Here is a 23,951-nt window from a genome sequence, read left to right as displayed (position 1 = left end):
AACTTGGCTCATTAGCATCCAGCAGAAGTGATCTTGGCAATGTTAGTGAGTCAGCTTTTTTTTTTTTTTTTTTTTTTTTTTTAAATCTACTCATCCCTTTTAGGTGGGGTTTCACTTTTCAGACCCTGTGCTAGGTTTGGTTTTAAATGCATCCGAAAGAGGAATACAAGCTGTTTTAATTACCAAATACTTGGCAGAACTTAGAAATTGCTTAAATACAGAAAAGGACTTGAGTCACAGGCATTTGGCAGTATGGGCTGAAAACTGTGCGAAATAATTTCAGTGTATAATGATCCATGAATGTACATAAGCAATTTCAAGAACATGTCAAGGAAGAAAGAATTTCTGCCATTACAGCCTCCTACCTTAAGCATTGACCCTTCCATATCTTATATATCTAACTCCAAATGGTGATCAGGCGTGCTGGTGTCATATTATACTGAACCCAAAACTTCCTACTGCCTGGGAAGATATTCTGCAAATGAACTGTCATACCAAAAGGGACCTCTTTCTAGAAACCCAAAACTGAGTGGAAAAATTTCAAGACTTAAAGATTTATGTGGCTTCTGACAGCTTTCTTCTGCCCTATCAAGAGGAATTAAAAAAAAAAAAAGAGACATTATGCAGAATAATTTTTACTTTTTTTTCTCCGTTCAAATTTAGATATCTAAGACAGGACTGGCACTGAGCCTGGATTCTTCCTAAAGTTGGATACACATAAACTACCCTTTGAAAAGCACTGGTCAAGGTCAAAGCATCACAGAATGACCTGGGTTCAAAGGGACCTCAGGGATCATGAATCTCCAACCCCCCTGCCATGTGCAGGGCCACCAACCTCCACATTTAGTACTAGACCAGGCTGCCCAACCTGGCCTTGAACACCTCCAGGGACAGGGCATCCACAACTTCTCTGGACAGCCAGTTCCAGCCTCTTACCACTGTCATAGTAAAGAACTTCCCCATGATATCCAACCTAAGTCTTCCCTCCTTCAACTTAAAACCATTTCTCCTTGTCCTGACATTATCTACTCTTTCAAAGAGTTGATTCCCCTCCTGTTTGTAGGCTCCCTTTAGGTACCGAAAGACTGCAATGAGGTCACCCTGCAGCCTTCTTTTCTCCAGGCTGAACAAACCCAGCTCCCTCAGCCTGTCTTCATAGGGGAGGTGCTCCAGTCTCCTGATCATCTTCATGTCTCTCCCCTGGACCCTCTCCAACAGCTCTCTGTCTTTCTTGTACTGGGGCTCCAGACCTGGACACAGTACTCCACAAGGGCAGAGTAGAGAGGGACAATCGCCTCCCTGTCCCTGCTGGCCACCTCTCTTCTGGTGGAGCCCAAGATACCATTTGCTTTTTGAGCTACAAGAGCACACTGTTTTTCATCCACCAGGACCCCCAGGTCCTTCTCTGCAGGGCTGCTCTCAAGGGCTGCTCCTTCCAGTCTGTATATATGCCTGAGATTCCTCCAGCCCACTTGCAAAACCTTGCACTTTGCTGTGTTGAACCTCACTAGATTGACCCGGGCCCACCTTTCAAGCCTGTTGAGGTCCCTCTGAATGGCATCCCTTCCTTGCACTGTCAACCGCACCACTCAGCTTGGTGTCGTCAGCAAACTTGCTGAGGGTGCACTCGATTCCTACATCGATGTCATTGATAAAGATGTTAAAGAGCACCACTCCCAAGACAGACCCCTGGGGGACGCCGCTCATGACTGGCCTCCACCTGGCTGCAGAACCATTAATCACCACCCTCTGTCTGCTACCTTTCAACCAATTTCCCTATCCATCGGGTCGTCCACCCATCAAATCCACATCCCTCCAATTTGGAGATAAGGATGTGGTGGGGGACCATGTCAAAGGCCTTGCTCAGGTCCAGGTAAATGACATCGGTTGTCTTCCCATTGACCACCAATGCCATCACTCCATCATAGAAGTCCACCAGATTGGTTAGGCATGACCTGCCCCTGGTGACACCAAAGGGTCCACATTTTGCTTTTAAAATAACTTTATAATTGGGACTAATGGATGTAGCACTTGCCATTGTAAGTTTCAGTACCTACTGTCAAATCTGATCATTCATTTTACATCAGACAATCTTTGTATAAAAAGAGAAATTATGGTAGAAATTCCAGTAGTAGCCCCAGCTACTGGTCCACAGGATCTAGTGAGGATATCTTTCCATCTTGATGTTTTTCCTCATGATACAGAGAAGACTTTATTTCCAGAGAACTTTGCAGGTAGAGAAGAGAGATTTCACACATCACACTTTTTTGCTGGTTAAAGACGTAAGCTTTCCCAGTGTCAGCTTCAGTTTGGGACAAAAGTGTACCAATCAGTGACTGTACTGCTTCTGCCTGGTTTGAGAGGGAAACACACATAGCCTTCTGACTTGGTTTGAGAGGGAAATACATATTTCAAAGGCTGGAAGATGAAACATATAGAACAAATCATCTTGTATGTATACTTTTCATTAGGCAACAATGATATACACCTTTTTGAACTAATTTGTGTTATGTGGCAACAACAGAAACTCAGCATAGCTGCTGAATGTTACCAAATGGATGTAACTTGGCTCTGTTTGGATCACTTTGGACACTGTCAGCTATTTACAAAGAGAAGTGTCAGCATCATATATACAGCTAGGACAATGTAACTGGTTGGCACATATAAATGATAACAAGGTTTTTATTAAAAATGAGGCTAAATGTCTGTGTACTCAGTTTTTCCCACTTCCCATATGAAACCCACAGTCTCTGCCAGCCAGGGGGAGCCTGTTTTTTTTTTTTTTTTTAATGAGGTCAGGTTGAGAAGATTCCAAGCCAGGTCAGGTCACAAAGGCTGGTGTCTGCTGCTCCCTGGATCTTAGCTCTTCCTGCATTAACATCCACATCCCTTTTTGTTCTTCATGACTTGTTTCTTTTCCATCTTGGTGTTTTTCCCCTTGAATGCTTCATCTACCAGCAGTCTCACCTTCAACAATCCTACCTCTGTCTACAATTCTACCTTTCTTATCTCACGTGACTCCATTCTGCAGACTTCCTCACAGCTCTTTCTCATAATTTAGTAATTTCCTCAGAAGTCTGAGCCAAGTTTCCCTCCCAGAGCTAAGTCATGGATGCTTGAAATGCACACAGCAGAGTTACTAGAAGGAGGGAGGAAAAACTTAAAGAGGGAGATTAAAAAAAAGCGCTATTTTCATAAAACATATATATATATATATATATATATTAACAAACTTGCATAGCAACCACATTTTTAAAATAAATTCAGTAGCAGCTTCCCAAGCTCTTGTTCCTTTTCATTTTTCTTTTCCTGGGAAAATGTTATGTTAATCAAAAAGTGAGGATCACAGGCAAACTGAAGAGAGATGCAACTTTTAAAATCAGATCTTTTCACAGAGAGAGCAGAATATTTACTTGTTCCCTCTGCCTCCCCTAACATTTTCATGAAGTTTCCTGAAAGAATGAGTACCGAGCAATTGAAGCATGAATGCTTGTGTTTGTGTCTACTCGCATCTACCAGCTTCTAAACCAAACAGCTAATTCTACCCAAATTTACCAAAGATATTCCTTTGCCTAGGCTCTGCAAGTGACTAAGAAGAGATAGAAGCCATTAATGGCCTATACAAGGGAAAGTCTGTGTGAACTCATCTTGGAAAGAAGAAATGATAATAACATTCCAGATGCTGTAATGACTCCCCCACTCTCATCCTCTCATCCTCTCATAAAGTTAGTCAACCCAACACACAGCAAGATGAAAACACATTCCTTTGTCTATTATAGCACCTTTCCTGCTTCAATCTGCTGTATTGTGCTCACATGAAGAGAGAACAATGAATGCAGTAACAGGAAAATTTTGTACTTCATTAGGTATCAAAGTATCTAATCAGAAAGCCACAAAACTCTTTTAAAACTCTCTCATTTGGTTCTGTTGCTTAGAGAACTGTGTGTTGCAATGTTGCAGTGCAGTTCTCAGTTTGCTCGATGTGTCCTGATGCATGATCCTCTTGCAAATACCTTCATTTTTACTTGCTATGTTTATGCAGACTCTGAGAATCTATTAGTCTCCATCTGTATCATGGTCTTCCGTAACCTGGTGCCATTTGTCATCTTTAGTAAGAAGGGTACTGAAAATGCAATGCCATTACCTGCTTTATATGAATTTTCAGTGAATCCAAGACTTGTGGGAAAAAAAGTAGAGTATTCTTATTATGAAGTAATTGGAAATCAACAAGAACAGAAAGAATCAAAGATGAGGGAAACAGACTGGTAGACTGAAAACCGTTCCACAGATTGTCTCTTTTCATTTCATAAATTAAATAATTGCCACTTCTATAGCACTTGGGTAGGTGATTCGATAATTGAAAGAAATTCACATAAAAATCATGTCATTCAATTACGTGGTGTTTCAGTGCTTCACAGAAGTAACTGGGTATTGTGCAGGATGAAGGAATGCTACATCTTCCAACCATATAGAAGATTCATTCATTTTATAGTGTTTTGCTAATGCAGTGTTCATTTTTGTGAAGACAATGCAGTTTCTTCCTTAAGGACTTCAGGGTTTGCATTCCACACAAGTATTTTGCATTGCCGTGCTCTTCCTAAACTCATCACAAGAATATGTAACTGAAAAGCATTTAAAAAGAATTGTTCTTCAAAATCCAAAATTAAGGTAAGGCAGTGCACTGTCATACTGTCGCAGTGTCATACCAGCTGTTTTAATAGGCTTGTGCTGGAGAGCTTTATCTGTTTTCTCCATGCTTCAGTCTAATGTTATTTACACTAATAACAACAAGTGTTGTTTATGGAGTAGTTAAAGGATCTATAGGTCATAAATTTCAGAAATTCAAAATAAAAATAAAGATTTGAACTCCTATGCATATAATGGAAGTTCTGAAAACTTCTCCTGGTTAAAAAATGGAACCTTTTCTGTGCAAATTTTTTTTTCTTCTTCTTTTTCTTGTCATTCATAAGTTAAACTAAATTTCATGGTTGGTGTTGGTAAAAGATGTAGTAGCTTATGTAAAAATTAATTGTCCTATTCGGAGGAAACTCAAGAGACAAAGAACATCCTTGTGCTGTAAGTCATGTGGACATTAAAGAGTCTATGTTAATCAACAGTGATGATTGTTAGCACTTAAGACAGCATAAAACATCAACATCTACTTTTAAAGACATTCATAAAGAAGACAAATTCTAAAGCAATCAGAATAGAATTAATGTACTTAAAAATGAATAAAAATCAAATCAAGCAATGACTTTTTTTTTGTTTTTGTTTTTGTTTTTGGCTGGCTGTTCTTGTGCTCTGTAACCCAATATTACTGGCAGCAGCCATCTCTTAATTCAAACAAACGTTCCTTGTGAATACTGAGATGACATTTGAAGTCTTCTGATAAATCAGCTTAGGGAATACATCTGTACATTAAAAATTCAGCTAAACTAACATATAATTGCATAAAATTCACTGGAGACTTTAACTTCCTGAGCATTAAAAATAAAAGAAAGCTGCTACTCTTTACATTTTTGAAATTGAACACCTATGGCCTGTAGTCACTGAACGAGTATTGATTCCACAATTTTTAGGTCATCAGTCAGCATTCCTAATTGCATCAATGAACAAGGCTGTGATATGAATACTACAGGAATTAATCATTAGTTAGAAAATCTAGGTTTGAAAAGCAGCCATCAGATTTTTCAGCTGGTCTTTGACTTATAATTAGTAGTGGTTCTAATAATGTGGGAAATCTAATGATTTACTCCTTAGATTATCTGTGCTTTCTGAATGCTTCAACAAATTATCATATTGTTATCTTTACTGTGTTAGAGTTGGAAAATGGGATTCATCCATTAAAAGCTCACCTTAGGCAGAGCTTAGAGATTTCTTGTTAGCACTGCAATTCTGAGAGTCCCATTGAATTGCTACTAGAGCTTTATAGCCTTCTTAAAAAGCAGTTTGTCTTCTGCTTCTGATATATAGAGCAGCATCTCAGTTTTCATAGCAGTGAGCAGCTCTCTGTACCATTGGTGATGAAGGCAGATAATAATCCACAGTGTGTCCCTACATCTCTCTGTAAGGACTCAATCCAATTTGCACTGCAAAGCTTGCCTACTGGTGTGAGCTCGGCCTAACATGCCATAAAATTCAGTTTCTTTAAAATGATGGTGGTTGCTTTTACAGTAAATGTTTTTATGCCGGATGTCAGAGACCTATGCTGAATATCCTGTTGTTGACAGGCTGCAGGCTCACTTCTTCCTGCTTTTCAGGGGAAACCCAAGCAAGTAGACTCAAGGCTGCGGGTTACAGCAGGCATTCTGCATCTTCCCTGTGGAAGTCATAGAGGAGCCTCATGTTGCTGACTGCTTCAGAGTTTATTTGCTTCACAGATTTTATTCAGTGAGAGCTGGATGCAGAATGATAAACATTCACAGATGGATTCAAGTTTAGAGCTTCTACATCCCAAAACATCACAAAGCTATGTTTTCAGTGACAATTTAATAAATTAGCATGGTACAGATAGCTTTATATAGATCTAGCTTTCCCTACACATACTAACTTTGTGTATGCAGATACACACACACACACACAAAACTTGTGTCCTTCTACAGAAGAGGTCCCATCTGTAGACTTTGATGAGATAGAAATGCCTCTGGAATCTTGTGTGTAAGCCCTGGTGAGAGTTGAGTTTTCTGGTGTATCTATGTCCTTGTTTAGTTGTTTTGCCTACTTATAAACTAAAAGAAAAGGAGTAATGTTTTTTTATGTACAACTGTGTACAGTTTTGTTTCTGTATGTCTATATAAATTCTTAGAGGAGAATTAGAGCTATTCAGAGCTTCCATTTATAAAGGAAGATGAGCCACATCTAATGATTAATGATTTGTAGAAAGAATAAATCAAATCTTAAAAATTAATTTGACTTTTCTGTCATACAGAAAACACAATAATGATGTTTATAGAAATGACACTTTAAAAAAGGAAATTTCAACCCCCCCTCAAAAAAAAAAAAAACAAACCAGAAACATTTAGATAATCTTCTTTATGGTTTCATTCATCTGTGTAATTATTTCTTTCAGAGTAAGAGAACACTGGTTTCCATCAAAATGCTCACTTTTGAGAGGAGCATCTCTTGTTCTGATGGTATCATCAGTGAAGACGTGTTGCATCTCTAGTAATAACTAACCTTTTCTTTTTGCCTGCATTTCAAAGAGCCAGAAGATATATTGCTGTTTCATTGTTGAAAATGCATTTGCTGTTAATGCTAAGTCAAATAAAAACAAGCAAAACCTCATGTCTGTTAGTGCATCAAGAGCAGATGATTTCATTTCTGTGTCATCCTTGTAGCAGATGAAAGATCATAGGTTATAAAAAAAGGCAAAAGAGTTCAATGTTTTGACTTGTAGCATTTTCATTGCTCTCAACCTACCAACTGCTTAAGCATATAGTTAATTTTAAAGCGTGGAAGCAATTCTACTGATCTATGTATTTTTAAATTTACTTTTAAATTTACTTTTAAAGAGCATGTATTTAAGCATGTGTTGGTTTATACTTAAATTTAAGATTTAGTTTTCACATATGATAGGAAAATTTCTGTGGATATCTTTAAACACAAGCAACATTTGAGGCAATATTTTAACTTACAAAACTCAATCCTGGTGCAGCCTTTGATTTTAGAACTGGTTTATACTAACTGCAAGCTAACTGTTTTGTTTAGTCTAGAGCATACTCAATTTTTTTGTCGATTTCTTTTCTGGCAGGTGAAAGCACAAAACAGTGTGGAAACAATTTCCCTGTCAGATAATATTTCTGGAGACATCCTACAGACTTCAACAGAACAGAAACAGCAGTGATAAAGCTGAGATGTAGATAATGTCTTCTCTGCTCTGTTTTGACTAACCCGAAGCAAAATAAAAGGAAAAATAAAAAGATTTGGACAAATAGAATGTTACTAAGAGAGAGTCTCTTCACTAATGCATTTGTCTGACAATGAAAAATGTATACTTGCTTTAAAAAAAGATGTACTGTTTCTGAGGCGATAGCAAACGTGCCCGTAGATACAGCATGTTGATCTGATTATTAAAGTATTTAATTTATGAGGTGCCTACATAAAGATACCTCATAATCTATGGTGCTTAAAAGAAGAAGGAAAAAGGAAAGGAAAATGCTTCAGAATTAGATGTCTCAACAAACATTATAGTTGTTAAGCAACAACAAGATAACAGGAAATGGCCTAGATATTTAAGGAGGTTTCACATCTCTCTCAGGGAGAGATATTTTAGAGTAAGACAGAGGTTATCATTAAAGCAGAAAAGAGGGTTGCTTAACTTCTACTCTTCCTTCCTTCCTTCCTTCCTTCCTTCCTTCCTTCCTTCCTTCCTTCCTTCCTTCCTTCCTTCCTTCCTTCCTTCCTTCCTTCCTTCCTTCCTTCCTTCCTTCCTTCCTTCCTTCCTTCCTTCCTTCCTTCCTTCCTGCCTCCCTCCCTCCCTCCCTCCCTTCCTCCCTCCCTCTTTCCATTCCTCCCTCCCTCCCTCCCTCCCTCCCTCCCTCCTCCTATCCTCCTCCTCCTATCCCCCTCCTCCCTTTCCCCCTTCCTCCCTTCCCCCCTTCCTCCCTTCCTCCCTTCCTTCTACCTATCCTTCCAGCCATCCATCTATCCATCCCAGGAAGCACCTGCATCTCTCTGCAGTGCTCATCAGATAGATATCACAAGCCAGATGTGTTCCATTGTTTTCAGGACACTACTGTTGGCACTACTGTTAACAGTGATGCTCAGAAAAACCTGTTCAGGAAGCTCAGCTTTAAGTAGGCAGGGAATGGAGCTTAGGAATGCAACACATGAACATATGGCAAAATGTTTTGACATTGTTACAGGTAGAAAAGGGGAGCTTTGAGAGTTGTTAGAAAGTGAGGAAATCAATCAAGTCTAGCAAGATAATGATTCTGAGTGAAAGATATGGAGACTATAAATAAAGTGGAGGAGAAAAAGAAGAAAAACAGAAAAAAAAAGAGAAGACATTCAGTTTTGGAGACACTGTGCCTGAAAAGAAGCCTGAAGATGCCAAGAAAAATGTGTGTAGAGAGTGCCTAAGGTGTAGATTTGAACAAAGGGAGAAAAGGCTGATAGGGTAACAGTGATGGGGTTATTGAGTAAAAATAAAAGGAAAAACTACATTTTAAACCTACACACACAGTAAGGAAAATGAAAAAAACTTGGTACTTTTGTTGCTGTTTTTATTAACAATAGCACTTAGGGTTAATCAAATTGTTCCTGTCTTTAACATGGGTAGATAGTAGAAAAGCAGAGAATAGTCATAGTGGTAGGTTACACTAGGGTGATCAAGCTCATAGACTTCATAACACTTACATGGATCTATGCATACTGAGGATTCTCCAAAAAGAGTTGTTTACATATAATTCAGCTTCTAAATTGCTATCAGGAAGAGAAGCAGGGAGGCATACATTAAAATATCAGTATAACATGTGTTCCATTTCGCTACAGTATTATTCTAAAAAGTCACAAAGTGGTGTCTTGATTTTCTAAACGTTTCTCAGCTTTCATTTGAGTCAACTGAGTAAAATAATAAATATTTTAGTAATTTGTATTCTGAAAAGTTGAACCCCAATGGCTTGATTTATTAAAAAAATTCTGCTGATCTTGGGGAATTGTTACTTTCTCAACTGAATTTTCTCTACTTAAAAATGGCTAATCTTCATAAATATTTTTGAAGTAAGACACTGTTTCATATCTACAACAGAAGTGTTTCCTAAATTTCCATATGCCTTAGAGACAGCAAAACTCCTGCTATTATACATAAATGTGTATGATCTGTCAATCACAAGTAATTAAGAAACTTTTAAAATTAGACAATATTTGGATGAATAGGTAATTAAGTTTGCATCAGAGAGAGATGTCAGCGATCTTGATTTATTCTAGACATAATGCTGACTGCTTTATCAAGGCTTAGAAGCTCTACAATTGCAAAGGCAATTTCAGTTTCTTACAGCAGGTGGTAGTATGTGCTATTAAAATAAAATGTTTACTGCCAAGAAAGACTGCTGCTTACTTAATAAGAACACAAGTAGAATGGGCAAGAAAATGACTGCTATAAATGTGTTGAAAACTTGTGGATTCAAAAATTGAATATTTATAACTTCCTGCTCTTGTGTTATATGACTGCAAGACTAACCTTTGGAGGAACAGTTACAGACAAGCCATAAACATGGTGCCAAAATTAACTTTTACAAAAGCTTAACTTTTACAGAATAGCTTTCATCCATAAATCCCCCATTCTTTTATAGAAGACCTACATGGAGCATTCTAGAACAATATGTAAATGGATTCTGGTATTCCTCTGTTAGTTGCTGTCTGTTTCCAGAGTGAGCCAAATCTCTGGAGTCTCTGCCATGGAGCCTGCTGGATGCCTAAGTGCTGTTTCTACACATGTGGAGCTGTATTTTTCTCTTGCCCCAAGCAAAGCTGGGTCTGATCCAAAAATTACTGGGTCTAGGAACTTGATGTTCCTACACCTTTATCCCTGAACCATATGTGTGTACGCATAATGCGTACTGCTGATAAGATGAGGCTACTTATAAGGAAACTGACTGGATCCTGAATAGAAATGATTCGTTCTTGTGGTATTTGGGGGTGGATTCAACATGTGTCTTTTTTTTTTTTTCTTTCTATGTAATCAGATTGTACTAACTTTAGACAGTTCTCTACTTAGTATGATGTCTGATTTGGATCCTTCTCTTCCTATGCCCTGTGGTCTGGAGGTCCCTGGATTCCTGTCATGGGCATCACATGTGAGAAACAAGGACTGCAATATCCACTTATTTAAATAGGGATCTCAGTGTCAAGTTCTTTTGCTGGATCTAGTTTTAACTGTATGAATATGGGTTTTCCACGTGTCGAGTGAGATGCTGTGATCAGGAACAGCAACCCTTCCCATCTTCTCTGTGTTTTCTATGGGGTAGCTGAATTCTGACAGCAACTCCTGGATGCTGGAAGTCCAGAAATGAGATGAGAGGAGATTTGATTAATGAGTAACAGGAATCAGTGAGATGCTTACCTGCTTCCAGGCTGCAGTTGATTCAGAGTGAAGCTGGCAGCAGACATTCAGGGTATATCTATCCATAAAATTATAGTTACCATGACATTTCAGATACCTACAAGAGTCATAAAGCAATAATAATAGTTGTCAAGCAGCTCAAAGACACAGCTAAGAACCAGAGTTCTTTTGTGATTTTTTTGTAGGTTAGCCTTCAGTCTCTAAAGTCCTTTTGCCCTCATTTACTACATTAATACAATATGCCTAAAGGTTGTTCCCCTTGTTATATTACTTTAACTCAACATGGCCTTTAACTGAGCCATCTTGGAGTCTGTGTAATCATTTGCAGACACCCAAAACAGCAGTTAAATCAAGAAGATAATTTTTCTTGTCACAGGAGCATCTAATTAAGATTTTCATTATTCTCAAAATAGTATTTTGGCTACTAGTTCTGCTAACCACTCAGACGTGGTATAGGTGAGACCCATAGGACCTTTGGCTGAGTTAATATCAGGGTTCCAAATGGTAAGAATTGCAGCGGCACTTGAGAGCAGAAAAACCTCCATCCCTATGTCTCTGATTCTGTACAACTGAAACATTTTTCCTCAGATAATCTGCTTCTGCAGTTGGTAGCATATATAACCATTGCAAAGTGGAGGAGCATTTTTGTCTTCTGCCACCTTAGAGGCATGTTTTTAAACCCAGAAAACCAAACCAAGCCAAGACAAACCTCAGTGAACTGGGATCATGAAAAGAGCAAGACTTCCATCCAATGAATGGCATCTTGAGAATTTCAGTTCAGCTTTTTCTGAAGCTGGGCTGTTAGTTACTCTGATAGCTTTTCATTTTGTACTGACCTACAGTAGCACCATCATTCCCATATTCCCTTGAGCAAAAGTTAACATTTGTCTCAAGCAGTGTTGTGGCATCTTGATTGCAAATACCCACTAGGTATTTAGCTGAAACAATCTTGCCTTGTGCATTACAAAAAATTTCACTCCAGGAACAGAGTCAGATAAAAGCAACTATAATCAACTGTGAATGATCTGTGGGTGGTTTATCCGGTTGCTGATTAATCACTCCATTAATCATGGCAAACTCTTTGTAGAGCCAATTTCTGTGAGCTGGACTTCTAAACTCAAATGCAGTGCCATATGAATCTGGTTATGTGTCCAGAAGACACCTTGCACCTTGAGTCAGTAAATCTAATGCCATTCAGGAGCCATTAAACTGCTGTATGCAGAACCAAACCAGACCTCCCAACGCTCATTCCCATTACTGGCAGCTCTGGGAAGAGTGACATGGAGCCACTCTGCATAAAGCCAGCTCAGATCCAGCTTGACATGGTAGCAGAGTGGATAATATGACAGAGATCCAAGGGAAATTCTTCAGAATCACTTTCCAGCAGCGCTGATAGACAGATTTTCAATTTCTGGTGTAGAGTTATCAAAATGCATGGCACCAAGAGAGATCTAGTGCCATATATAAGTGAGCAAATCTGTGAGAAACCAGTTACCTGATACAAGGAAGCCACTGTAAGAGCAATTTTAAGTAAAGCTGGTGATTCACTGATTATTGCAAACTGACTCCTCACAGAATTATTTGGAAGCTTTTGGTTAGTGTTGCCTAGTATTCTTATGACCTGGGGTAGTTTACATGTTTGTTCCCCATCTGTCCCAGTCCATTTAATTATCCTAGATGGTAGAGATCTGGCTGTTCTCAGCTGTGTATCTATTTATTCACTGTAATGCAAAGTGAATTTAACCTATAGCAGTAGGATAACATATCTTCTAAAGAGCTGCAATGACAGCAAAGTGAAGTGAGGTAAAAGCATGCAAAAAAATTTCTGAAATAATCAGTAAAGTTAAATAAGCTTATGCTCCAATTACACTCTGTTCCTTAAAGCTTTAACATCAAAGTGAATGGCCTTCTGATAGATGTGTCTGGTTCCAGCTGAAGTTACAGGCCTGAAGGAAATAGTAGGAGACTAGGAACAAACGAGAAAATTACAATTGTTCTTTTTAGTTTAAAAAGTCAAGGTGGTGGTGCCAGCAATAAAGATAAAGCATGGGCTAGGTTCTGAGAGTCAGATCTATTGACTAGAGGACTGATGAGTCTCAGGTTTGAAGTTTAAACTTCTGATTTTTCTGTCTGGCTGCCACACAGATATTTATCATGTAGAAATAATTGTAAGGAAAGTAGAAGGATTTCTGAGCTCCCTTCTCAGCCACAACACATTGGTATGACAAAGGCAGGTAGGTGGCAGTAGCAGGTGACTAATATCCTGCTGGATATTAGTCTGCCACAGAGTTATCTCTTAGCACCAAGTACCTCACTCAAAATTAAAAGTGAGGAGTATGTGAAAAATACCAGATACTGAATTAAGTAGGAAAAAAAAAAAAGCAAAGCAAAAAAATCAAACCTCCTGTAGAGACTCAAAGAAACTGAAGGAGTTCAAATAACTAATGAAGATTTTAACACTGACAGCCAAAAAACTTGATCTTTTCCTACTGCGGAAAGATGTCTGAAGGAAAATACTGAGGACTAGAATCTGCTGAATTATTTTGGGCATGGTGTGGCAATATATTAAATATAAGGTTTTTTTTGTTTTTTTTTTGTCATAACAAGCTAAGTTATGTCCCCAGACTTTCAAAGCTGAGGGAAAGAGAGAGAAGTGCTTTCAGATGTCTATAAAAGGCAATTCTTCACTGTGTATAGAGACAATGATTTCTGTGAAAGAGTTCGGTAACTCTTATACTAAACACTGTGTTCTTTATACATTCTTCCCAATTTCATAAAGCTGAGTTTTTGTCCAGACAAAGGGGAGAGGAAATATCCTTTTAGGCAGAATTCATGTAATTGCAGTGCGTGAATACGCAAATGAGTAATTTGAGATACAGGATCTCCTCATCTTGACAGCTGTATCTACTGACTTGTTTTTGAAAAGTTGAGCCACAAGACTATGTGATATTTCAGGAGGAGGTCACTGTGCATCTTTCCTCTCACAGAAAGACCGTGTTGATGTGCTAAATTCAAAATTAAGGGGCTGCTCTTGTAACCATGGCTATTCTCTCAAAATAGATACCCATTTTCAAAAGGGCATTCCCAATGGTAGATATCGAGTGGGTGAAGATATAGCACTATAGTTCAAGAAAAACATGTTGGAGGTGGAACTGATCTCCAGAATTTTTAGCACATTGTTTGATCTTTAGTCCTTTAATAACAAATAACAAATGAAACCTAAAACTAATGTAATAGCAGCTTCTCCTTGTCTTGAAAAAAACAAACATTGAAGGGCATACCAAATTCCCCACCAAACTCCCAAATACCTGTTCTTATCATTCCATTCTACCCCAGCAAATAGTAAGTGCAAAGTGCAGCCTGTTCCAGAGGCCAATGATTTAAATATCTTTATAAATAAAAATACCCCTGGAAGCACTAAAGTGAAGGAAAATGTAGGTGTGCCTCTAGGCAGCCTGGCCTAATTGTTGGCAACCCTCCCCACAGCAGGGGGTGGAGGTTGAAATTGTATAATCTTTCAGGTCCTTTTAAATCCAAGCCATTCTATGATTCTATGATTCTGTGATTCTATGATTCTACGAAAATATCTTACTAAAGCCAGAAAATTTTACTTTCTAAACAGAGCTTACATGTCTTTGATGATCACAGCTATATCAATAAGGTGCATAGAAAAGCTGTGCCCTGGGAGAAGTTCTCCCAGCACAATTGTGTCTTAATAAATCAAATGCAATTCTTAAACTCTATTTGGGAAGTGATAAGCAACGAGTCTTGTGGAATTGGTTTAACTTGCTCCTGTGAGATACAGTACTCAATATTCCACATGAGCGTTAACAGGGTTGATTTAAGAAGCTGGCTTTCCATCTCAGCATATCTGTTTGGAATATTAAAAAGGAATTAAGCCAATAAAACTATTAAGGACAATCAGACATATCTAAGACCTGTAGAGTACAGCTGCATATTTAAATCTCCTGATATAATGTGTATTTTCCATGCGAAGACCCATCCTGTAAAAGTAACACTGATGACTTCAGACACACTAAGGTCAGAACCATTTGAAAAGTATCTAATGAAGACAAAATGGCTGATGAACTGAGTCTAGGTGCATCTTGGTGCAAAGAGAAGAATGCACTACAGCAAGCAGAGAACGAGCCACAGAAATACCAAAATTTGGGAAGGAACTTTAGCTACAGACTGAGAATCTTAACTACAGAACTGAGGAGTCTTCCGAGTCAGCTGATAGAGGGCAAACTTGAGTGTCTTATGGTCAAATGCATACCTTCAAACCCTGTCCCAAACCCTTAAGATTCAATACTGGATCATTTATGCAGTTGTCCATGCATGCGTTTCACATAAAGCAATGAGTAATGATGATATTTATTTGCCTTTAAAAGTTTGGATAAATGGCTGTGTTAGCGTATCTACTGGATGTGTGAATTGCCTTCCCCCATTTAATCACAAAAGTGGGAACATCTCCCTGAGCCAGCCAGATCAGCATGGGAAAAGTGTATGTGAAGCTTAGCCCAGTGTAGAGTATGAAAAATGACAACCAACAGAATGAACTGTGAAGAGATTAGCAGGCCCTATCTGGCAAGGCCTGACGTGAGCCTTTAATGGTGAGTGGGCATTGTGTTTGTACTGTGGTTCAAACTGTAAGCTGGAATTGCTTTGTTGTGTTTGAGTTGTGGTTTCAATATGTTGTGGCATCACTCTGGTAAATTAAAACTATCTGTAATGCTAAATAGTCACGAATAAGCAAATTTTATGCTAAAGAGTAAACCTCCCTTGTAGGGACTATCCAAAATTATTTGATCAGAAACTATTGAACATTGACACTTTTGAAGAAATGAAAACTTTGTTGTGTAAGAACAATAGCAAAGATGTCCTTACAGTGATAGTATCCCCAGTTTTAGGAAAATTATAAAGACCAGAAAATTGAAAAAAAAACCATTACTTTAAAATCTTTAGGAAATCTGCACTTTTTAAAATATAGTGTAAAGAAGCAGAGGTTTTTACAAGAATCACTAATTCATGCTTGCATTTAGTGCTCTTCTTTCAGGTTCATATTAAAATTATCATAAGTATTCATTTATTGTTCAGCTCTCAGCCTTATTTCTTTCTCATTCTTTCCAACTTGCTACTGAGATTTCTGATATGTATAGCATGGGAAGTAGACTAGACACTATTTATGTCTAATAAGACTGTGTTATTGCCAAGAAATAAATAATATATATTGATGACAATTTAGCTTTTTAGAGCTATACATATATTAAAATGCCTGCAGTTATTATTCAGTCAACATTGTCCTATAGCAGTCACAGAACTATCCATAACAGAATTCAACACAAGAAGTCAATTTGAATCAGCCAATCTCTCAATCATTTCCAATCAAGTGAAGAATGTTCATAACATCAGTTTAAAAATCTTGCCACTGTTCCTGCCCTGGAATAATAATTCAGCTTTCACCTTTGGATAAAATGACAATTGTGAAGAAGAATTGTTTATATGTTATCAAGGATGCTTGAAAGACTGATCTAGCTTTCAGCCCGTATGGCAGTGAAGGAGGCTGAGCACTTGTCCTTGTTCTGTGTGTAAGATTACTTATTTATGTAAGATTAGTCAGTAGAATTCAAGGCAAGTAGAGGTGTCAAATTTAGTTTAACTTTTGTACATATATTTTTAGTTTCAGAGAAAGCTAACCAAGCATAGCAATTTAGCATCATTTAAGGGACTAACATAGTGAGGATCTCACTTGCATAAATAATAGTGATTTTGAACAAATCTTGAAGAATAGAAATCAGTACACACTATACAAGATTCATATCTTGTTTCATTTCCTTTCCTTTCAAATAAGAGTTATTGGACAGCTTAACATTTAAATATATTCAACTGTTTTCAAGATTAGCATGCCCCTCAGGAGAACATGGAAGATAAAAATAATATATATATTATCCGTATGTATCTAAATGAAGATAGAACAAAAACACTATTAAATCAAATGAACCTTTCACTTCAGTTAGTATGATATGAATATTTGTTATTATAATTATGAATTGCTCTAATTGTGTGCAAAATTAAAAAGCTTTATTAAAACAAATGAATGTATCATTTAAAAATGCTAAACGAGAAATTAGCTGTAAAAGTAAACAGATTCCTGATTTATTAATATTATAACTTTCAAAAGTATTCCATTCAATTCCGTTCCAAACAGAATATATCCACAAGCTATGGAAGCCTTTTCCTGCTTTGCTCTTTTCTTGGATAATGTAGAAAGAAAGTAATCAGGTTTCCTTCCTAGATCCATTGGTATGCATGGCACTTTAGGTGTAAGCCTTGGTTCTAGGACAAGTAACACGAGTAAGAATCACAAATGTATTTGGTTACAGAGTCTTTATTGAAATTCACTGGGTTTTAAAGAGGTGAAATGAGATCTTTCATTGTCCTCCTTTTCATGATATAATCACTCATACACACAAAAGAGGCTGTGAATTTGTTGCTTGGATTATCAGTGTAATATGCTGCCAAGAAACTTGGAGCAGGCACCTCTAGTTAGTACAAGGGTTATGCAGTCATTTGTTTTCCTCAAGTAGGAAGTCAGTTCTCTACATTTGAAAAAAGGTGTACTTGTTACAGAGGCAGCATGAAACACAACATTGTAAGTCACTTTTTGCTATATCACTTTTTGTGAGAGGATGCAAGCAGAAAATTTATGTACATTAGTAGATATGGCTTTTAAAATTTCCCTTCAACCTTATGCCAGAAAGAGGAAATGAGTGTTGTTTTAGATGCCAGAATTTGGTAGGGGAACAAAGTTTGTTCAACAGGCAGAAGCTCTGCGGGACTGTGTTTGCAAGGAGTGATAGTAAATCAGCTTATTTCCCAAACGCCATATGCCCATATGCTTTCATCATAAATTCTTCTGACATCTTTTCTCTTCTGGGGAATGTACTTTGGGCCCTCTGGCCAAATGAAGAAAGCAATAGTAAAGTGGCACAGTGTAGATGCAGATCTCTGTCTGACATTTGCTGGCATAAACAACAGAGGAATGAGCACAGGTGACATCCACACCTTTGTGAGGAATGTAGCCATAGATACTGCTTTGCATTTCTGCTGAGGTTTGATGTGCATGTCACACACTGTCTTTCACCTATTATTTCTCTGAGGCTGAGTGCTACTGCCACCAACAAAATTTCTCAGGCTTACTTTAGGAGAATATTAATGAAAGTCTTCTAAATCCTTGCAGATACACACACAGGGTAGCAGCTGCTTTCAGTTCTCCAAGTGAGATTTCAAACATTTACTTACTGTCGAGCTTTATGCATAGACGTGCATGTGAAAGGTCAGAGATGGTCGTTTTATCATTTGGGATGAGCACAGCTGAATTGAAATGTCACAGCAGTTGTACCTAGCAATTTTAAAGCTTTGGAGTGTTGCAAGCCTGTGGATTCTCCTGCCAAGCAAATAAAAACCGACTCTCCGACTGTACAAATTTACATGATTACAGATAATATATTTTACATCATGCTCGTGGAGTTCTGAGCACCGGTAGAACAGAGGAAGCTTTTGGAGTTGATTGGAGCAGAGGATCTTGCTGTGCAGCCCTGGAGCAGGGAAGCTGGCTGCTAATGTAATGCCATGGAAGGCATCAGTCAACTAATGACTCTCATGTGGCTGATAGATGTCAGCCTCTTTAGACCTCTCAGACATTACAAAGGAACTCTGCAAAAGAAGTCAGGATATGTCACAGTGTAATAAAAGAAAATGAGGAAAATTAATTTTACATAACTAATTGAGCAAAAGATGTCTCTGCAAGAAGGGCTATCCTAAAAAGAGATCATAATTTCTTTGTCCAACATTTTTAGGTGGTTGTTTTAGCCACGTCTTTGCTGAGAATGTGCACTGTGCGATCAGTATAGGAACTTGCTGACTCACAGGAGGAGGTTCTGCTGGAGCATTTATAGGATCTTTCCTTAGGAAGTACTTTGCTTAAGAGAGTTTAGTGGATTATTCAAAAGGGGATGGGGAAGACAGACACGGACACTTTCTCAATAGAAATGGGAGGGTGCCCATTAAAAAAAATGCAAATGTATAGGCACTCTACAAGATGAACTGTGTTGCACTGTTGTGATTGTGTAAGGAAAATGAGATTAGGAGAGCAAGAACAAGAAATTTCAATTCCATTTTTTCCTCTGAAATTCATCCTGAGATGGAAAGACATTGAGATTAATTTATTTAGCATATGGAGTGAGGACAAGTCATAATGAAAACCATCTCTATGCAGAATTACAAAACGTACTCCTGGATGTCTGTATCATCAAGAGGCATTTTTCTTGAGCAGTCTTCCAGAAGGAATGACAGCACTGATGCTCTGCTTAAGTTCTATTGGAACTATTGGGTTTTGAAATTTACAGAATTTAATACAAAGTGGGCTAATGCTCATAAGATTCTAAATGAACCTACAAGCTTACAAGGAAGAAAAGCTTATGCTTCTAATTTAATATGGCTAAAAATAGTAAGATATTTCATGATTGTCTAATTAAATTACGCAGATGATTTTTAAAGTTTGTCTGTTTTTGCTTCTCCAGTGAAGACAGATAAAATTTGATTAGGGAAAAACAACTATTATTCAAAGTAGCTTGTTGTCCACCTGCCCACTCTTAACATACGTTCTGTTTTGCAAATATAAAATTAGGTTTTATGTTGTACATCATCTACTAAGTGGGTGCTTCATGGCATTAGTGACTCTCAGCATATTCTGTTTAATGACCTGTAGCTGTCCCAATTTCTAGAGTACCCATCTTCTATAATTACATTTGAAAACTGTATCTAGTTGAGGACAGACAAACAAAATCCAGACTCATAAGTCTTCTCCATAAATAGTCTAAAGAAATGGTGTTCACATTCCCACAGACCTAATACCCTTTTCCTCAACAATTCTTCTGTTTTATTTGTTGTGCAATTTATTTTTTAGGACAATAATTGGTTTTTACTCTTCTCTAGCACAGTGAAGCTCTGCCTTCAGTTGAAAAATCTGCTGTGATAATTTTGCTGTTTCTAGTAAATAAATAATACTTTTGGAAGACATTATTTTCCATTTACCATGACTCTCAGAGGCAGAGGATATAATCTCCTAGCACATAGGAAACAGGTTTTGAGCAGGCATGAGCAGCCCTCAATGACAGAGAAAGGCCGTTATCAAAATCCCTGCAACCTGCTTGCTGCTCATCACAGGTTCAGAGAAGATGGGGAGGATTTTGAAGATGCTAATTTCATGAAGGAATGAAAGAAATAAACTTAAAGACTGAACAAAGGCATCTGTCTGAGGAAAGCTAGGGACAAAAATGGGAAAAAGCAAGGTGTTTCTCCTTTGATAATAGTCAAGAAATAGAAATAAATAGTCTTGCTGGGTAGATCCTCTTAGACACCAAGGGCACCTGGGAGGAGGGATCTGGAAAATGTGAAAAAAAAACAACAATCTATTGTCTGAAGAATTCTGGCTGCACCATCAGCAATCCTATGATTGCAACTAGCAGCAATCAGAGAAAGACAAGAAGAAAAGATTTTGTGTAGCTCATTCAATGCAGTCTGGTTCATAGACAGAGAGGGAAGGGGGGATGACATGCTCATCTCTGCCAGCCGGTCTGCTCCTGGTGCATTTGACTCTGCTAATTGCACAAATATCTGCCTTAACATCAATTTCTGTACAGACAAGGGAATGGAGTTAGAAAATGAAGCACTTTGGTGTTTAATTCTTTATCATTACAACACAATACTTTACCATACCAAATAACAAACAAACAAGACACCCCTCCTCCTCACTCTAGCAGATCCGAACTAATCATCAGGAGAAAACCACGGACCATTTTCTTCAGGCACTTGTGGAGTGGCAGTATAGAAGCAGAAAGGTGAATGATGCCCTGGTGCAGCAGAACACCCTCTTACAAATAAGCGAGAAGTTTGGGCACTCCTGGGTTGAAATGGAGCTTTGCACATGAACACTGTGAGACAGATAGATATATCTTTGCTTATTTGTAAGGAAAAAGGGAACACAAGAAAAATTGCCCTCTAAATTTGGCAAGGAAAACAGAGGATTTTTGCTTCTCTTTCCCCTCTATTGAGAGGAGAGGTATAACCTTTGCTTTGGATGTAGTTTTTACAAAGTGTGTTGTAGCCCCCAGCATAGAAGAGGACAAGTGACTGTTCATAAAGCAGGATGGAACACGGCTACTGACAGGCACTCAGGCACCTGGTGTGGAGAGCCGGTGAGATGAACCGGTGGGTGCTTTCCTCTCTCCTCCACTCTCAGTGCACTGTGACAGATGGCACTTAAAACTGATTGACATATCTTATAGGATCTGTGCCAATTTAAATTATCTTTCCTATTTATCGTGTAAAATGCTGGGGGTGAACTATGTGACTCGTTGCATCAGCCCACTGAAAAAGAAAGAACGAGGAAAACCTGTTTTGAAAAAATCCTCAAATCTGACAGCACAGAATCTAAACAAGGGTGAAAAAAAGAATTATCTAAAGAGAAGTGCACAACATCCACTACAGCTTGTGGATGAGTTGCACAGTGTTGTCAGTTTGCAGCCTTACAAGGTGACTGCATCAAAAATCCTTCAGATTGCTATCAAAGACAAATGGTCTGCCTAAGCAAAGATGTTCTTCTTCAGAAAGGTTGTTTTAAAACAGGAGGTTGTATATAAAGCAATTTTTTTCTGTGATTAAAATTGGTCACATGCTTGAAATGTATTCACTTAAAAAAAAAAAAACACTTATGGGGAAGAGAATAGGGGTAGCGCTCCCATCACCTACCTATATTAAGACTGATTTTTTTCTGTGCTAAGTATTTCTTATATATTAATATATATTATATATAATATATATATTCTTTAATATTCTGAACCTTCATTACAAGCCAGTTTGGTTTGTGTGTATTAAATAAGCACTGTAGATTAGCTCTTGCTGCTGGCTTTTCTGAAAGAATCATCCAGTCACCCGAGAGGCCATAACACCATCTTAAAAGCCAGGGAGGAAGAATCAGTATGAAGCCTTATTAAAGCTGGTAATTAGAAGCAGTGACAGCAGCACAAAGCTGCTTTTCTCTGTCCGCTCCTAAACTTCATCAAGGACTATACTCGAGAGTATAAAACCTAAGTGCTTGTCAGGAAGATCAGCAAAGTTTCACCATTCCTTCAGAAGTCCAGCAATGCAGAGTCGGAGCCCTCCCAGCACGGCTCCTGGCACCATCCCAGCCGTGCCGCTGGCATCCCTCCCCTGCTGTCAGCACTGCCAGGCAGGTCACTGCCTCCTCTCCTTGTACTCTCTGCTTCCAGCAGCAAAGGGACAATATTGCTCGGCCTGGCGCCAGTTGCCTGGTGTGACAGCATTGGATCAGCTCCTCACCTGACATAAGCCAGGCAGAAGGGAAGTAGACAATGTTCTAAAAGGTGAGAAGAAGCAAGAAGAAGGTGACAGCAGCCTGGTGAAATGAGAGAGACAGGGAGGGTCACCTTGAGCAAAGCACCCATTTCTGGCTGCACAGTGTGAGGCGCTTGTCTGTGCTTTATCAGGGCTCTGTCTAGCCCAGAAGGAGAAGGGAGTTTGGCTTTTAGAATATGCCATTTTCTGGTGATTAAGCATTGCAAAAGAGAAATATTGCCACTTTAAAGCAGATTCTCCATTCACAGAAAAACAAGCATCCTGCTGCAGTATCAATGTTGCTTACACATTCCTAAAGCCACTGAGATGATCCTGAGCTGAGCGTTCTGTTCAGTGCTTAATTTTTTCAGATCCTCTTGACAGACAGACTGCCAGTTGTCGGAGCCTGTTGGCTGTGAGAACTAGCAGCATATGCTAAGACAAGCTGGAAAGGGCAGGGTAAAAGAGATGACTTCTCTGTTTATACAACAGGAGCTCATAGAGCAACTTCAGCAACCCTCAGAAGGAGCAGGCTCATCTGAAGGTACAAAAAACAGAGTTCGAAGTACTGCAGGGAAATTCTCTTAATACACAAAACAAACTGTCCTAGTTTATTTCTATATGTAAATATAAATGAATTTTTGATGATTTGCTGTTATTATTTACTGTTGCTGTTTACTGCTAATGAATTCCCCTGCCAAAAAATAATTGGGGGTACTGGTAGATAGCAAGGTGGACACAAGCCAGCAATGTGCTTTCACAGGCCAGAAATCCAACTGTATCCTGGGCTGCATCAAAAGCAGTGTGGTCAGCAGGTTGAGGGAGGTGATTCTGCCCCTCTGCTCTGTGCTGGTGAGGCTTCACCTGGACTACTGCGTCCAGATGTGGAGTCCTCAGTACAGGAGAGATGTGGACCTGTTGGAGCATGGCCAGAGGAGAGACACAAAAATGATGCAAGAAATGGAACGCTATCCCTATGAGGATAGGCTGAGAGAGCCAGGGCTGTTCAGCATGGGAAGGAGAAGGCTGTGGGGAGACCTGATAGTGGTCTTTCAGTACTTAAAGAGATCTATAAGAAGGAAGGGGACAGACACTTTAGCAGGCTGTGTTGTGATAGGACAAGGGGAAATGGCTTCAAACTAGATGAGGGAATATTTAGAGTGGATATAAGAAATTCAGAACAATAATTTCATATAAAATAATCTTATCTAAAAATAACCTTATGTAACAATAAGAGAGGTTGCCCAGAGAGGTGATGGATAACATCCTTGGAGACACTCAAGGTGAGGCTGGACAGGGCTCTGAGTAACCTGATCTAGATGGAGATGTTCCTATTTATTTCAGGGGAGTTGACTAGATGACCTTTAGGGATCCCTTCCAACTCAAATAAGTATACAATTTTATGATTTTATGATTACTTAGCTAATCACTGTATCAGGTTGCCACTGTGCAGGTCATGTTATCAATGCTT

This window comes from Tetrao urogallus, assembly GCF_951394365.1.
Source record: "Tetrao urogallus genome assembly, chromosome: 1".
Classification (NCBI taxonomy): Eukaryota; Metazoa; Chordata; class Aves; order Galliformes; family Phasianidae; genus Tetrao; species Tetrao urogallus.
Note: the sequence above shows the minus strand (reverse complement) of the source record.